This window comes from Lepeophtheirus salmonis, chromosome 4, assembly GCF_016086655.4.
Source record: "Lepeophtheirus salmonis chromosome 4, UVic_Lsal_1.4, whole genome shotgun sequence".
Classification (NCBI taxonomy): Eukaryota; Metazoa; Arthropoda; class Copepoda; order Siphonostomatoida; family Caligidae; genus Lepeophtheirus; species Lepeophtheirus salmonis.
This window is the reverse complement of record NC_052134.2, coordinates 30309157-30327738: the sequence shown is the minus strand read 5'-3', so window position 1 is coordinate 30327738 and position 18582 is coordinate 30309157. Positions and strand designations below refer to the sequence as shown.

At 33.4% G+C, this 18582-nt stretch overlaps 1 protein-coding gene across 4 annotated transcripts in view; it reads left to right on the top strand.

The window, feature by feature from the left end:
* Nucleotides 1-18582, top strand: part of Cdep (Chondrocyte-derived ezrin-like domain containing protein) — a 99249-nt gene that overhangs the window by 26171 nt on the left and 54496 nt on the right. The gene's annotated exons all lie outside the window — the stretch shown is intronic.

Below are 18582 nucleotides of genomic sequence, written 5' to 3'. Positions count from 1 at the left end.
TTTTTGTTCATTCACTTTTTCCTCATAGCTGCTCGCAGCTAATTTAATAATGACAAATGACAATAGTATATCTTTTAAATTGTTCATTTCTCAAATTGTTGGGATTACCATGTTGGTTTCTGGGATTTTTTTTAACATACCCAAAATACTACAGAATGGTATCATTGCTTATAAGTAAGTGTAAGTCTTTATTGGTTAGAATTTAGGATTAGAATCGGAGTAATTCCTGAATACATCATTGCTACACACGGAATGCCATTTTTTGGTTTCTCTTATTTGAGCATACCGGTAGATCATACTCTTCTCAACTATGGATGTAGTTCTCTTTAGGTTTGTGTCAACATGATATGAGATGAAGAATGAACGATTCAAATCGATTTTATACTTCTATAAAGTCAAGACAATCTTCATTTCCTTCTTTATACTATACTACATATTGCATCGGTATATATGATGTTTGTTAGTTATTCATTCCTGACAGTCTATCCTATCATTATCCATTGATTATATCATAATTGACGTATCCCTTTGGTTTTTTTATATTTGTTGAAGTGGAAGGTCCATGAAATTCTACTTTCATAGTAGTAGTTAATAAGCATTTGATGATCCTATCACCATTGTGTGTATGGTAATTAATTATCCAGTTGCAGCCTTACACATTGACATCCATTTGATTTTTTAGTTATTTGAGGCCTTTTATCATACCTCATATATCTTCCTCTAGCACATTGGACAGCTTTAGAGACTCTAGACTTGCTCCTTTTCATTATCTACACAAACTTTGACATACTCATGGTTGGATTGACCTCAAGTGCGTTTGTAGCATCTTCGGATGTCAATTTTATTGGTCAACCATTTCTAGGCCGTCTTTCTCTATCCTGCAAAGCTTTTTGACCTTGTACACTGTATGAAGCTTAACCCAACTCTTAATTCAAGAGTTCAACCAATCCACGTTCAAAACACTGATAAGGGAAGAGAAAAAGAAGACCCATCGATAACTGAATATAATTCACGGTGTTGAATTTTTGAGTTCAAGAACACGTCGTTACTTTTATTGTATCATGCAACCTTTTTTTTGTTCAATAATTTCGTTCACCAATCAAGGTTCAGAACAATGATATGGGAAAAGTTATGTATCGTCCAGAGTCTCAACATCAATTATGCCTACCATTTTAATAATAATTCTTAGTACTACTGAATTTGAATACTAATTATTTTACTTTAAAGGAAAACTCTACATATTATTGCAAAAATATAAATGTATGTATATAAGATGCAATTATAATTCCGAGGGGGTTCCTTATTTATTTATATTTGTAATAGGTACAAGGTAGAAGTTTTCTTATTTTTGAATTATTTTTTTTTCGAAAAAACAATCCCTAATTACTCTTTCATGTTGTTACATACATCCATGCAGAAAAACCACCGCTGTGTATAATAATAATTATGCTGTAAAAGGTTATATACTAATCCGGAGATAAACGTTTGTTGGTTCTGCCTGTTATAACGAACTATAACTTTGTATTGTGGGTTTTGGCATCGGAATCGGCTCAATAATAATGATTCAACCAATACCTGTACTTACTTAATTGTATACAGGATCTATCTTGTCTAATGGTACATTATTATTTTCAATCCGGAATGACATTGGTGCAACGTCATGGAAGAGTACAAAAAAAAAAAAGACTTCTTTTCTCTGAAGAGAGCAAGCTGAGACGGTTAGACAGAGCATAAAAGATATTAAACTTTCTCAAGGGCAACAAAAACCGGACCAAATTTTGCTCTTTTCTGATTAAAATTTTTCACTGTTGAATAAGCAGAACAGCCACAGCCGAATATCAAAAACATGTATTCAGAGTAAAAGTCATGTGGCCGCCCTCATCTCCAGACGCAAACCCATTGGACTGTGTACCACTTGGTAAGATCAACTCTGTTCATTATTAAGAGAGAAAAAATCTAATTGATAATTTAAAAGCGTCAAACAATAAAATGAAGAATGGATCATAGCTGCTCGAGGCTAATTCAATGACAGCTATCCCACTCTTTTCCTGCTCACAAATTTAAGACATTACTTTTCTTTAAATATGAAGACGAATTATTCATATATTAGTATATATTCACGAGTAGTAACCTTGATCACAGATGAACCCTTAATAGATTAATAAACAAGTGTCTAATAAAAATGAAAAAGTTGAAGAGTAAGGATCTGAAGTGCACTCAAATTTGAGGGGGAGAATATACTTTCTACAATAAATGTTCTTCAAATACATACATATATTGCATTGTGGCGATTTGGAGTCATAATAGTAAATATATAATTTATATTTATTTTTTATAAACGAAGAATAGCAAAGATTAACTATATAAGAAAAAGTAATCCTTCTTATTTATTGATACTGCTCTGCGGCATTTTGAGCTCTGTATACATATATGTATATATTGTTTCCTTATTTTTGAGAATTAAATTGAATTTACTTTTCTGTGAAAATGTACTATAAAATTAAATTAAATCTTGAGTTTGTTTTAATAATGTTGAATGTACATGTATTATGTAAATAATTGATTCATTCTCCATTTGAGTGGGGGCTTCCTTTCTTATCAGGGATCAGTGGTATCTGTTAGATCCTACCCAATAAATTTGTTACTCACGCAATCAAATCTTGGGAGGAGGCGAAGTAGAAAAAGATACTGCCAAATATGTAAATGAGAGATCCATCTTTTGATGTATTTAAATACATTCATATATATTTTTGTATACAGGATCGTTCAGATCAATTGGGAAAATCTTTAAGGTTTATAACGCACGAACTAGAATGGGTAAAACCATGTTTTTTATTATTATTTGAAAGCTACATTTAATGACATGCAATTATTCATAATGCAATCTTTCTTTCTTGTTAACTTCGACTACAAGGTCCTGGAAGCTTTAACAGGTCACGTACGACCTCGTGCGCGTCCAACTTTGCCATTATATTGGTTCTGGTTTTGCACTTTTAATTTATATGCCAAGATGGATGTAAATTGCACCTTCCAACAAGGCAGTGCACCACCACACAAGGCCAAAAAAGAGCAGAATTTCTTGGTCACCAAATGTCCTCACTTTTGGAGCCCGGATTTTTATCTCTGAGGGATCGTGGAGCATGAGGCCTGTGTCAAGTATCATTTCTCTATGGAGGCCCTGAAGAAGTATATTTCCCGTACAATCACCAGGTTGGATCGGCACGAGGTAGTCTGGGCCTGTCAAAGCTTCTGGCGCCGTTTGTCTGAGGTTATCTAGAGAGGCGAATCTCATTATAAATAACTGAATTTCATAAAATGTAGCTTTCAAATAAGAAAAAAATAAATAATGTTTCTACCTTATCCATTTCGTTATTTATAAGGCTTTAACCAATATATCTGGGCCACCCTATACATATATAGTCATAGCTCGTTCTCGAATTTGTATTTATTCATTTATACTTAAGTGACATTTGTTGATAAACTATAGAAATAATTTTTAATACTAAGGTATTATTTGATTTGATTTTTATTCTTGATTACTCATTAGAACACACTTGTAGTAGCAGACATCCGTTTTTTGACTTGCAAATAGTCACCTAAAATATGTTAGTAAGAAGTTCATTGAAGATAAATACATTTTTTGTTCACAGCTGTTAACAATTGCCTAATGCTATTTTAAAGTATCTGACTCTCTGTGATTGATATGTACTTATGTTGAGATTCGGTCATAGACCGAATGTTTTCCTGGTTCCGTTTTTGACTGATATACAAACCCTGGGTAGAGATAGAGTGGCTCTTAGACCCGATGTGGATCCGAAATACTTAGGTACAGTATAAGTAAACTTATTTTATCCGAAAATATTCGACACACGAAGTGGCTTCGGGTAATCAAACTTTACAGAACTTCAAAAGGCTATATTATTGCTTAATAAAGATAGGACGGGTCTTGGATCCGTATCTAAAGTACTCTAATACAATTTAGTTACATTTGTAATGTCAATGATCCCGAATCCAAAAAACGCTTAAGATCGTCGAGCTTCTACGGATCTTTAAAAAAATCCGTTTGACTTTTTGTATCTTAAAAAGCTAATAGTTGCCTAAAACTTAATCCTAGATTTAAAAAAAAAAGAGAAGATATTATCTATATCAAACGTAGCATCTCTATTTATCATGATTAGGGCTCGTTGCGACATCCTAATAAACATTTTCATTGCTGGTTATTCCAATATTATTTTAGCAATAATTCTAGTAATAACTAATTATTATATTCGAATAGTAATGCCATTGGGTTATCTATTGTTTTGGTAAAAATGTAACTTGAATCCGGATCCTATTTTTTAGGACCGAACATCAGGTAAAATTCGAGACAGGTGTCCATCTAATTTGGGTTCGAAAGTTTGGGTGCACTATATGTATTTAGCGGACTATATCTCACGATTAATACATTGCAAAAAAATAAGCTTAAAGTATACTTAAAGGTTAAGCGTGCACTTAAAAAAGTTCATTTAGAGTTTTGTGTTTGTTGAAGCCAGTTGTGTGTTACAGTGTTCCCATAAGGAAGGGGGGAAAAAGAGAAAATTCGATACATTCTTCAGTATCAAGGTGGAGCAGGTGGGCAATTTTTTTTTTGTTCTGTTTAGGTACCCAATACAGAATCGAATACAACATTCATGCGGTGGTTCCAAAGATTCAATTCTGGATTATATAGTGTATTTGGATAATTTTGATAAACTAATTGTCTAGTTGGACCGGCATATGAGCACTTATTCCTTTGCCCAGTAAACGAAGATTAGCTAGAAAAGTGTTTGGAACCATCTAAATTGTATAATCCTAATTAGGTTAATTTTATCGTGAAAATAAAGCGAACTCTTTACTTCACCTATTAATTCCATTTTAAGATCTGAACTGACCCGGATTCGAGAAAATGTGTGTCCGCTCTATTTCTAACTGTAGGACAGAATTCCTTTTTTTTCTTGGTTTTTCTAAATTGAGTATCTTTTTTAATTAGTTAAAATGATAACTGTCTCAGACCGGTCTAGGATTTCAGACCGAAGCCTAACATTAATATAAACGCATTCAATACTTGAACATGTACAAATAAAAAAATTAATATGTTATTTGCTTTGTTCCGAGGATAATCTTGAAAATTTCTTGTCATATTATTTATGTATTTGAGTGTTGGACTTACGTATTACTCGAACTCGAAATGAGACTATAGGAGACCATTTTCCAAAACTTATTCAAACTTACCTGTACTATACATATATATATTTACTTCACTCGAATATTTGATATAGATCGAAACATTCCAGTAATAATGATAATTCAAATTTCTAATATTTTTACTCAAGATGAGAATAAAAGTCTACTACATACGCTACTTTTTACTAAACGAAATTAAAAGCACATTGCATACAAAATATGATGAAACTCTCCAAAAACTTGAACTTGACCGAACTCAAATCCAACACTAATTATTAATAATACAACAACTCCATTATGTACAAATATACAGACGTGATACAACAATTCCTGTATTCACCTCATCACAAATGCTTCTTTCTTTAAGAATGTGTTGTTGTCTCAAGTGTTGAATCAAACAACGACATGTGGAGAGAGGAAGTGATGATGACTGATAGTCGGGGCTATGAGTGAGATCCCATTTACTTCTTTGTTGTCTGATCAGGGATTTTTATGCATGGAGTCACATTTTGGGGGAAAAAAATATGATTGTTTGTATTATGGTATTAACTCTTTCTTAAAAGTCGTCCTTATTTTCCAAATAGGAACTTAATACATCAAATAATCCCAATTTGAAAGTTTTTATTTTATGTATTCATGTGTCACATTTCGTGTCAAAAAGAGAAACAACGCCGCATCATCCCAAACGGTTAAGAATGTGAATGTTATTAGTAGTAGTTAGAGAAGGGAAACCCATTTTTAAATGACAAACTTTGAATAATCATATACAAAGTTTGATTTTTTGACTGACGAATTGGTTATTGTACAAAAAGTGTTAGGTCCGCAGGAGGTGGACCGGAGAGGCATCCTAAATTAATGAATTCTTGTCTTCAACACTCTATAATTATCAGTTAGGCATAAATTACAAGTTTCATACACATGAGAGTAACGAGTATAGCTCGTAATTTTTTTATTGATTGTTTTATAAACTCGAAAATACTCGAGCAGCAAAATCCAGCTCGTTACACACTCACTTATGCTATTATATTGAGGTATGTGTAGTTTTTTTCTTCCTTATTGTTCTAAGGAAGTTACTTACTCAAAAAATATATAAATAAACATTATGGATTATAATTAAACCCCTAAACTAAAAGGACATGATGACTATAAATATGGTGAACATTATTACATGCATTTTCTCTAAAAGATTGATAAAATCTGTCCATGGCTAGCAAACAAACATGAAAAATAATCCTAAAAATTCACATTGAAATATTAATATTGTTTTACTTTTTATAAATACATCTTCAATAAGGGGCAACATCCCCTGGTTTGTTTCTTTGCTTGCTGAGTCAATACAAGCAGTGGAGGTAGGAACATATGGTATTTATGTATATGTAGAATGTACACACATTCAATACTTTACCTTTAAAAAAAATACAGAGCATACTTTCTGATCGACATAAAATAAAATATTTCAGAAAATATACTGCCTACCCTTGACAGTGGTGCTTAGAGTAGGCAAAGTAAAATGTTCTGAGCGTTTTTCGCTTTATTTTGACAATAAAATCAGAATTTCCATTATTTTATTGACATTCTCTATGAATAGCCTACGAGATTGTGCCTCTTCTTCGACGTCCATATTACCAAAACTGAATCATTATAACCACCGCTTTGCGCTTGCATTCAATACTGTATTGTGTCCATAAACAGTACAATTTTTTTTGGCCGCCTGCCCGCTTCTTCACCCTGGTTGTAGCCGTACTGAGGAATGTATCGAATTTTCTCTTCTGTTTTTTCTTCTATTTTGGAACGATGACACAAACAACTGGCTTCACCAAACATAAAAACATATTTTTTTTTGGATGCAATTTATTAATCGTGAGATATTGCTCACTAAAGACATCTAGTGTAAAAGGTCAGAACTTTTTACTTAGCCTATTATATTGAACAGTCAAGGAGGATGGATTCTATTGACTTTTCAGCATAATTTGGAACATTTAGATCTACATAAAATATCATACCTGTGCCATTGATCCAGGTGGTGAAAAAGGCAATTAATAGAATGGGGCATAGGCGTTGGTACTTGCATATGCTAGTTTGTAAACGAAGTTCCAGAAAGGCAAATATACAATTCCCTGAGTGATAATATTAAATATAAAATTTAGATATATATTACTTACGTAAAGGGTGCTGCATTAATTCTTCTCAGTATGCGGGATTTTTATAAGTACTAGTTAAAATGCCAAACTAATAAAATTCTAACAAAATCTTACGGGGGTAATATACCGTTTAGTGGCTAGATTTCGCTTTCAAGGCTGGTTTTATCGTAAGGGTATAAATGCGGATGTCTCTTTTTTTGTTAGGTTCCTGTTTTTTAGGGTTAAGTTCTGGGTCTAAGGTAATACACATATTTAACCGCCACAGTACGCAATAGCACATGCTCTTAGATTTAGTATAAACGTTTTTGGTTAAAAACCTACTAATTAGTTTGTATCACAGTAAACAGGTCTGATTTACAGTAATAACTCAAACCTATCCTTCCAATATATAGTAATGAAATAAAACGAAAAATGACGGGGTCACCCTGGTAATTCTAAAAAGGTTTAGTGCAAGTGCAACTTAGCTATCATGACGTTTTATTAGTTCAGCTGCAAGCAGCCGTGGGATGAATGAAATAGGCAAACATCCCTCTCCGTATATAGCAAGGAGATATAAGCACAGGGGCGTTCACATTGGAGGGACTGGAACCCCCCAAATTAAAATATTTTTGCTTCTTATTAGAAAATTTTCTAAATTATTTTTCAAAAAGAAATTCTACTCCGACTCCAAAAAGGACTTACCTTTAAAAATCCCCAATAAATATTAATGGATGATAGTTAGTGTGTATACTTTCAAGAGATGCTACTAACTAAACATAGCCTCAATACGCGGCAATAGTGACATCTCTCGGAATTTGACCGGACTTTTCATTCGAATCTCTTATTAATTGATATAATTGTGAGCATACTCATGTCAAACGGAGAGTAACACTAAGATTATCTTCTATATTATTAAAGGAAAATTTGTCTTTTAGCCGACCCCTAATTACTCCGTGCAATGCCGGATACTAACGCTAGTAATTCATAAGAATACTCCTTGTTGATAGAAATTGACGAATATTCGTCGAAGAATACACTTGTAATCCAGTTCCAATTTTTGTTAGAAAATCCTTCTAACTTACTTTTGTGTTGACGAGCCTCATTTGTTATGAAGGCAATATCTAGAATACATGCAGTATAACAATTTGTAGAGATTGAATAAATGATGTCCTTACTCATATAGTTTTGTGTACAATTGTATTGTACATATATATCAAGTTAATGAAGAAAAATATATTTTTTTCTTTTGTTTGGAGAAATATCTTGACTTAATGGCTCCTGTTGTTATGACATGATTATATGTTTTGCACCTACAATACACTATGTATGAACCTACCTGAGTAATTCTTTCCCACAAAAGTGTAGCTAATAGGTACACATTCGTCACAGTCGACTGGAGCTTCTCCAACTGAAGGAAGGGCAGGCCTCGGAGCTGTACATTGAAACTGTATCATTATTACCTTTCTTTCATATAATTTACGTACATTTATTTGGAAGAAGTGATCACAAATGTATGATTTTTTCAAAAGAAAATACGTATATTTTTATTCATAATTGGCTTTTTGAACGGTATTTATTTTATTTTTTACATCAAGAAGCAGTGTTAAATTTAAATTAAAAAATTATTCTTGATCCCTTGTTTTGCAAATAAAAAAGTAGTGTCACACTTAGTAAATTAACTCACAATGCCGTCTTTTGATAGGGTGTTAGTAACTGAGAATGAGGTTTTTAAAAAAATCCGCCCTCTATTTGTGAAGCCCGGCACGTTTGGGCCCATGATTTATGTATGTATGTTCTGTACAAGTTGCGATTTTGTTCAAGTTATAACTTGTATAAGCAGATTGTACAACTTATAATTTGTTGGTCACTAAAAGAATGATTCAATTAGAAAAACAGTCCTTTTAATTACCCACGATTAAAAAAGGAAAATCAGTGGTTGCGTGATTAATCTTTCCTCTTTTTTCCTCTCTGAAGTAAGCATTATCTCCTATCCTTGGTTTTAATTGTTTTTTATAATGCAGAATAAGATAAATGTCTATGAATTTAAGTATAATTATAATATCTTCATTGCACATGTTCTATTTTAAATGTAAACATCTTATAAGGCTGCTGATAGTAACAAGTGTGTGAATTCAGTAATAATATAAGTATCGTAGTAAAAGTATTGATTTTATCTGGTTCAAAATCAGATATATATATATGATATATCCTATGCATTCATCAGATGAGTGGTTTAGGAGCTACAACTTATTGGGTCTTCAAGACAACTTTGTATTACATTCATCATGAACAAGAACTCGGAGTTGGACTAAGTTCCATATCTCTAAATTTATTTTCGAGTTCTCCAATGGTAGGTTATTTAACATTACAAATTGTGTTCCAATCAATATGTTAATTTTCTATGGTGTGTGTTAAACCCACATATGTATATAAAATATTTTTAAGCTAATCTATTATATAAACGTATATATTACGAAAATAAAATGGAGCTTAATTCAAAGAAAAGTCTGTTCAAACCAACTTTAACAAAAAAATTTCTAAAGAAAAGTTTTTATTTATTTATCTATTAATGAACAAATTACAAATCAATGGTCAAAGGGATTTAATATATTATAGACAATCATTAATTAATTAATTGTATTTGTTGTCCTTTTTGAAAAGTTTTTTTTTAAATAAAGATAATATCCTTTTAAAAACTTTTATTTTTTTCCTAATAATATAAAAAGCTGCACAGTGATGGTTTGAAGATTTCGACTTTGAAACAAGCCTCTCTTTATATATATGCAGGGACTCAGCTTTACTATTATTTTTTTTTTATGGAGAGCGCTTAGTTTTTGGAATTTCTATGAAAAAAATATCTAAAAATTAAAAAAAATCGATAAAGAAATAGAAAAATTAAATTTTTTAGAGATAAATTTCAAAAATCGGCAGTTATTTACAGAAAATTAATTTTGTTTGTAAAAAATTTCAAAACTTAAATTTCAAATATAAAATTTTTTGAAATATAATTTAAAAAAAATAATCAATGGAAATTATGTATTTCTTTTGACTACACCTAATAAAACTAACTTTCATGCCCATAGTAACAGCAGCACCTACTCAATTAACCCCATGCTATACATAAATATATTCCTAAGTATGTATTTAGTAGCCAAAACAGCACATGTTAAAGAAAACGACAACATGTTGTGTACTGTGTACAGATACAACATAAGAAGTAGATAAAAAAAAAAAGACTTGAAACGTGATATCCCTTGTGTGTATACATTTATATATGTATAATACATTCCATGTCCAATTCATTTATATGTACATTTATTTTACTATTTACTCAATTTTCACATACAAATAGGCATTATACATGCCTATCCATCCCCTCCCCCGTGCCTGAAAATACAGTTTCATCATAATATATGTAAACATCCTCCAAGCAGCACGGTTTTGTATGTACATGAGTCATGTATACCGGGTGCAGAAAAAGTAAAGGAAGTTATGAAAAAGTGTTGTTGATTAAATCTTAAAGTTCCAATTATTTTGGAATAGCTTAGATGCAAAAACTTTTGATTGATGTATATGTTGCAAACAAAAATTATGTATATGTCGCAATGGAGGTAAGAAAGGCTATCATAGGTAATTTAATCTGCACCAGGAGGACTACCTCTGGCATCATGATGATATTAAATGTCAGCAAGGCTACAGTCTGTCGGGTCAGAAATCGTTTGGCTGATCGGAACAACCTAAAAGAGTGGAAGACCCACCAAAGTGAAGCCTGAAGACATCATGGAGGCTTTTAAATTCAATCCAACAATGAACATGTCAGAGTACGCCAAGAAAAAGAAGGTGCATCGGTGTACTGGAGGAAGGTTGTTTAGAATAATTGACAGGCCACTCCTGTCCCAACCTCAAAAATAACTCTGTCTTCAGCGATGCCAACACCCTTTAATGAGCTAAAGCACAACAGCAACCGGGTAATTTTTGTATCTGATGAAAATATCTTTACCCTTCCCCTGTCTACAACAAGCAAAATGATCGGGTGTTATGCTTTGACTAGGCTTACATCAGTATCAGGACAGTCACCAAGAACAAACATCCAGCCCCTGTGGCGATTCTAGGGGTTGTAGCATCAACTGGAGAAAAAATACCTCCATTTTGGTTACCTGTTGGAGAACTGTTACCCGCGGCCGACTACTTGATGGTGTTGAAGAAATGTGGTCTGATAGATAACCAAGACCATAAAGAAGTCTAACAAGGCCAAGTAGATATTTCAGCAGGACGGGCTCCGGCCCATACTGCTAATATTGTAACCGGGTGGAGGGGTAGCAACATGAACTTCTGGTCTAAGAAAGTTTGGCCCCCTCATAGCCCAGATCTGAATCCACTGGATTACTCCATTTTGTGAAAAATTGAGAAGAAGACTGCAAAATCTGCCACCTGAATATTGATGCCCTGAAGACCTCCGTTAATCAGTATCAGAGGATCATGAAAAAGGACTACGTTGCCAATGTGTGCAAGGGGTCCCGGAGGCTGTCGCTGAGGCTGATGGTGACCCTATTCATAATTAATCTACAACCCATGCCTTAAAAAACTTTGAGACACGGGGAATCCGATCTTGTGTTGCATGAAAAAATTCAACTTGTTTGTGGAGATGTAATTGTAATTCCTTATTTGACTTAAGTAGAATTGGTGATCAACTTCGGAATAATAATAGCAAATGTCATTGTTCATATCATTTTTTCCTTCATTTCCTGTCACAGCTGATTGTAGCTGATCTAATGAAATGTCATGAGAATTATTCTTTCTCTTCTCTAAAAACATTTTTCAAATATTGATTTTTTTTTGTTTTTTTTAACATGTCCACTCTACACTAGATTATCACCTGAACCACTTTGGTCTTGACGTCATTGTACCAATGTTCATAAATCGGTATTACAAATGAGGTCATGAAGAATCCCTCTAGATCGAACTTCCTTTAAAGGTTTTTGTCTAACAAAAATTATTACGGTCTCAAATTATGTAGAATTTCCAGACACCATAGCTATATAGACAATAATTGAATCTCTTTTTCACCCCTATGGCGCCTCCATACATACCACCCAATATTTCACCATTGTTTGCTCATAATATTTTATTATAAATTATAACATATGTACAATATTACATCTTTGACTGCTATTGTTGTTTAATTTATTAAAAGTTCAAGAAAAAATAGGAGAAGATGTGGAGGAGGGGAGAAAAGAGTTATGTTCCTTGTCCCTTAATATTAGTGATGTGCCGCGAATTGGATTTTGCTGCATGAGTCTTTTCGAGATTTAAAAAAATACTCGAGGAATTACGAGCTGTACTCGTAAAGCGGATCTAAATAAACGTCATGAGAGCTAAGCTAAACTCTTAAACTTCTTAATTCTGCTTGCTTTAGATCATGATTAGGATACCAAATCATCAGTGCCCAGAATAGTGCACTTCGAAACGTGCCTCGAATAATCATATAAGATATATAATACATAGATAGTTGACACATATTATAATCAGACAAGAAAATGTGATGCAGATTCGTTAAAGTGACAATTGATGAGAAGATAAGGGATAGGAATACAAATCAATCAACACATTTTGTTCTTCTCTTCTTAAAAACAAGGATTTACTCCACATATATATACATATTGTGACAGAGACAAAATATTACGTAATCAATTTATTTTTTCCCTTTAACAGATTTGTCATGGAAATAGAAAAATAACTTGAAAAGTTATTTTCTTCCTTCAAGTCTTTATTCACAAACATTAGCAGGGAATGACTGAAATCACTGCACACTCATTCTAAGTCATGTATCTGATGGTCCATTAAAATCTGAACACTTATTAATTCAATAATTGATGAAGGTTGAGAGATTCAAATTAATTTTGTATTTCGATAAATTAAAGCATAAACAATTAATCACATAATAAGGCAAACCTGAGTTGTCCTGCTATGTAGAATTCGAGACTTGATTGACGAATTTCCATTCGTACACCAAAAGCAGTTGGGGGGTCTTCAGGATCCCTGTCTACACTGTATGCATGTCCAACACGTTGTCAAAATGACCAACACGTTGTCAAAATGACCAAACTGGATCTGGATGAGGTAAAGAAAACAACCGAGGCAATTCCCCTCAAGTCCATGATTACTCATGCAAGAGATCTCGGGGATTCACATCAGACTGGTCAGAGAACTATCTAAAAAGGGGACAGAAAGGGTCTTGTGAGGATGGAGATGCCACTTTTGAAACCAGTTAGGGGAAAAAACAAACCATATCATCAGTTGCAAGGCTGTTTTGAATTTAGGCTTTCGAGTTCTTTTGAACTCTTTTCTCTGACTTTTCACCCTACTGTAGCCCTTATGCCAAACTTCTTGACTACACCTTTTGGGTGCTTGTCGAGGAGAAGGCCTGCAGGTCCGTCATCCAAACACCGAGGCCCTCAAAGGCACTATCAGTCAGTACTGGGACGCCATGACAGAGGACAGTGGGAGACTGGCCTTTGGCTGCCTGGAAGGCATCAGAGCTCAGACACACCTCACTTTCTAATATTAATTTTGTTGTAATTTAATTTGTTAATTAATAAATTATAACTTGTCGTAGTTTAAAATTCAAAGTGCTTTGATTTTAATGGACCACTCTGTATTTATTTAAACTTTACCTATAGTTCTTACAGTTTAACATTATTTTTTTCTATCCATGGAGTTTCTTACATTTCTTCCTGCCTCATTAAGGTCAAGACTATGAGTAAGTTTTTTCCAAATATACCCATGATCCCGGATTTATGAGTCCTTTGTCCTTAGAAACACTTCTCCTTTTTTTCCCTTGCTATTCTTTCTCTTCTTATCTATAGCTGAGGTTCAACAATAAAAAATAAAGGTATTAAGTTTGAACTTATAATATTTAGATGCATAAAAATGCGGCAAATATGTCATGTGGTTAAATCTTCAAGATACGAAAATTTTCACATGAGCTTACCCTGTCACGTGCTGCCGGTATGTAGAACAAACTAAAGAAGACGAATGACGTCATAAATACAAAAAAAAAAAAAAACACATTTTTTTTACATATCGACATTGCTAATGGTTTAATTTTAAGTTGGGGATTTACACAAATTGTTATCTTAACTTGTATGATTATTTTACGCGCACCGGTATTAATTATTTTTTTTACAGCTATTAGTAATGATTAAAATCCCCCAAAAGGTAGAAGTTATTGAACAAAGTAGTTACTACCGGTAGTATCCAGCATTGCCCGAAGTAATTATGCCTCGATAAACTAACATTATTTGCTTTACTAATATAGAAGATCACTCTCCAAAAAATCTTCAGTATTACTCTCAGTTTTTCATGAGCACACTCACAGGTGCCTACTCAATACTTGGATGTTCTCTCCTCCAGAATGATTAAAAAAACTTGATATTTTTTCTTAATATGAGGTAATGAGCCAGGGAATAGTTTAGTCTCTAGAGCGCCCTCTTGCAGAGCTTTTGCTAAACACATTCGTTGTTAAAATAAGTTTGATCAAATTTAAGATACACTAAAAAATCTATCTACATGATGAGTAACAATAATCAACAACAATCATTATGAACAAGTACTTATTTGGGCGAGCTTTTTTTCAACGTCCTTCATTTCAGAAACATTTTCATACAGTAAACCAGGAGTAGCTATAGACCAAGGGGACTATCTTTTGTCCTTTAAGAAAGCTGAATATGTCTTCATCCAATGAAGCTAACAGACTCATAATGGAGCACTCAAAGAGATCCGTCCCAAGCCTTTTACTAAAAACAACAAAATGTATATATGTTTACTATATGGAATAGTCACTCAAGTGAGTAATGTTGAAGAAAAGGTCCTTCAAATAAATAATTGCTGGAATGAATGTTGCTAAGATGACACTATCTGAAATTAAGATTCCTCAAATGAACGCTCACGAATCCCTACATATATACGGACAAACTTTGCTTTAATAATATAGATAATTCAAATAGAGTTTGTTTTAGTTGCATCACATGGAAATGCAATAAAAGAGAAGGAGAAGAAGCTGTTAAAATAAATGACGCAATAATCAACTTTGATTTATGCACATAGTACACACTACAGAGTAAAACTCTCAAATAATATATAATTAAAGAAATAAATCACTTGATTTATCATCCTATGTATGATAATTATTTAACAAAAAAAAAAAAGAGAAGTATAATGGTGCATTGTTTAGAAAAGAAACAAAACCCGCTTTTTGGCATTTGCATGGTCACGCATGTAGGAGTTACACTTCCATATATGTCTTCTTCAAGTGGAATTTTATTTATACATATATATATATATTCAATTTGAAGCACTCACTATATTAGTGTTCAGATTCGGTTGGAGATTGATTTGGAGGGATGTTTGGGTCGAGATGGCGCAATTTCATACTCTGGATCGAAATTTGATTTTTTTTCAATTGTAGCCAAACTTCTTTGGTCTCACTCTTTAAACCGGGGGTCTCCCCTGTCCAGCTATACGAGTTGTACGCAGATGAAACACTCGCAGGCGTTGCCCAGAGTTATCAGGCGTCGAACAACAGGCACACTTTGCTTTAAAAATATTTAAGATAACTACACCCAAAAAAAACCCAAGTCTTATTCTAGGTTTTTCATGAGCACCTTCACACGTAGTTACTCATCAATATTTGGATGTTCTCTCCTCAAGAATGAAAGAATAGGAATAACCGCTTCATTTTTTGTATAAATATCCCACTCTGAGCCAGAGAGTACTTAAGTCTCTAGAACGCTCTTGGGTTCGTTGCTAAACTACATTCTTTATTTTATATAACGTACTTCTATTTTCTTTTTTTTAATATGATCTTAAGCTCGTTCTAAGATATGAGTCCTCTGCTCATTTTTTTTTCTTATATTAATTATCTACGCAGTCCTAGGATACACGCAAAAATTGCTTTAAGGAAAATATACAAACAAACATTGCTTTAATAATCCAAATCAAGACGTGATTCGCAGCTTAATTAGATAGGTTTAATTCAATTTCTCCCAATTTACGTATACACATAATAATACCACATAATAGAAAAGATGAGAGTAGTAGAAAATTGGAAAGCTGGTCCAAATGTTTATATTACTAAGTTTAATCTTTAGATGTATCTTCAATTTTACACAATTCTCGTTAAACAACAATAAATGAAATAGTCATTATAAGGTAAACAGTTAAAAGACATTTAATCAGTACAACTGATTAGTACAGTATGTCTACATATTGTACATATGTATATATAATGATATGATATTGAAATGACTAAAACAATTATCTGGATTGCATGTCTGCAAAAAAATAAAATCATATACGTACATACAACTACAAGATGATATACGTTTTACCTGATTTAAAGCGCTTTATCAGAATGTTAAAAAACAATAAATGAAACTGAAACTGGATATGGTCTATTTCTTTCAATAGATATTATTATGTAGAGAGGGACGACATTTTTGAAAGATTTGCAAAGAGAAGGTGGGACTAAGACTAACGGTATTATTAATGAATTGCTACTATCCAAGGGTCGTTCCACGAGAAATTTACACAAGGACACGGGCTGTCATTGATATTTAGTCCTACTCAGAAATGAAATATTAGATCCGTCACTCAATCTAACAATTGAGTTCGTTGGCTTTTAATATGAAGTCATTAGCATTTTGATGCATTTTTGAGTTGTGATATATTGTAAACCAAAGTATTGATGGGCATGTATCGTTAGTTTTGGGTCGGTCTAAAAAGACTGCAGTCCAATCAGTCCGGTCCTAATCAAATGTGTCAGTCTTAGGACAGGTCTTTATCGATATTTTAGGGTAACTACGATAGCTAAAATGTCGTAGTTACAAAGTACTTTCATCTGTTCAACATAACTTCTTTCAAAAATACTTGATATCTGAATTTTAAAATAGGTTGCGTCGGGCTAGAACTTATTATTGTCATTCATTTTTTCCTTTGTTTTTAAAATATTTAATGCAAATTATGACTGATCTTAGTGGTACACATTTTATTTTATTTTTCTATTTTTCAAGGGGAAGAATATGTACGCCTAAAATGAGATTTTAGCTTTCCGTTCCAATAGTACTTACAAAAAAATCAGGATATCAAAGTTTATACTTTTTTTTTTACTTTTTAAATATGATTTAAAGGCCCGATAAAGCAAAGACGAACGCTTGGGAGACATATACATTGTGGCAGTGGTACAGGAGGGGTAGATACCATACTATAGAGCAGGGCTAGGCAACCTTGAAGACATAGAGTGCAAACTTCAACATTTCTAATCAATGGGTGTACCACTATCAACAATAATGGTAAAAACACACAAACAAGCTATGGGAATATTTTCTAATTTGCCCTTGCCAGTGAGGATGCCTCTGTGTGCCCACAGTGGCACACGTGCCATAGGTTGTCAATCCCTGTCCTAGAGGATTCATGTCTCGCTCCTCATTACACGGAGCGAGGGCACAAACCATTTTCCCATTAATCGGGAAAAAATCTCCTTGAGGACGTCCTGATACTTCTTGGCCCCCATTTTCAGGCCGTACGGGAACCCATACGGGAGTATCCTCTTCCTGTCTGATGCCACGCTTCCCAGCATCATGCTGAAAACTTAGTCGGGTTGACCGGCGGAACCTCAGAGATTGTGTAGGTGAGGTAGCAGTCGTTCTAGGAGTTTCTCGACTAGTCCACGGTACAGTTTTTGTTTCTTGTTGCGTTGCTTGGCGCTAATAAAATCGGCTTTACTTAGCCTCCTGGACTCCATCTCGACACTGAATGAACCGATTTTAGTCAGTTGTAACTCATTTGAAACCTAATTTTTACCCAATTATTGTGTTAAAAAATCTTGAAACCTAGTTCTCAAATGAGGCTTTCCTGACGCTATCAAAGTGGATGTTGCGATCTGCTGTCGTACAGTGTATATGACACTACCTTATGATTGAATCGAGGAACGGAACGGATGTAATGGCTGAACGCCGAACGAAAAAAACGAAAACATAAAAAACGTAAAACTGAACGGAACGCCAAAATACAGGAACGCTTACATGCCTTATTATTGGCGTTTACTGATTGCAGGTTATCCTTCCTTTTAAGAGGAAGGAGATATATATAGGTACAAATATATAGAAATGGGGTCATTGCACTCCCGGTATTTATATAAGAGAAAGGATGTTGAATAAAATGTTGATTTATGTATTTGATAATTATATATGTATATATATAT